This window comes from Cystoisospora suis (genome assembly GCF_002600585.1).
Source record: "Cystoisospora suis strain Wien I chromosome Unknown contig_5641, whole genome shotgun sequence".
In the NCBI taxonomy this organism is placed as follows: Eukaryota; Apicomplexa; class Conoidasida; order Eucoccidiorida; family Sarcocystidae; genus Cystoisospora; species Cystoisospora suis.
The window spans coordinates 9,841-10,055 of NW_027158431.1; the positions used below are offsets into that span (position 1 = coordinate 9,841).

Genomic DNA, 215 nt, shown 5'->3' on the forward strand with positions numbered 1-215 from the left:
AAAGATAGATAGATAGGCAATAGTCACACATGTGTGTGTATGTGGGAGGCATGTACGTATGTGGTCTAGTCGTCACGTCCTGTAATAGGAGTAGTAGCAGCAGTCATCGTAGCAGTCTGAGGTTTGTATGAGGGGGGTGTGTATGCGACGGACGACTATGGGGGTCAGAAGCTGATGATAAATAAAACGCATGCATTCCATATCCTACTACATAC

General features: G+C 45.6%; 1 protein-coding gene across 1 annotated transcript in view; it reads left to right on the plus strand.

Moving 5' to 3' along the window:
* CSUI_009448 (c2 domain-containing) overlaps window positions 1–215 on the plus strand; it is a gene marked incomplete at its 3' end in the record, with an annotated part of 7,434 nt that overhangs the window by 3,876 nt on the left and 3,343 nt on the right. The window lies entirely within an intron of this gene.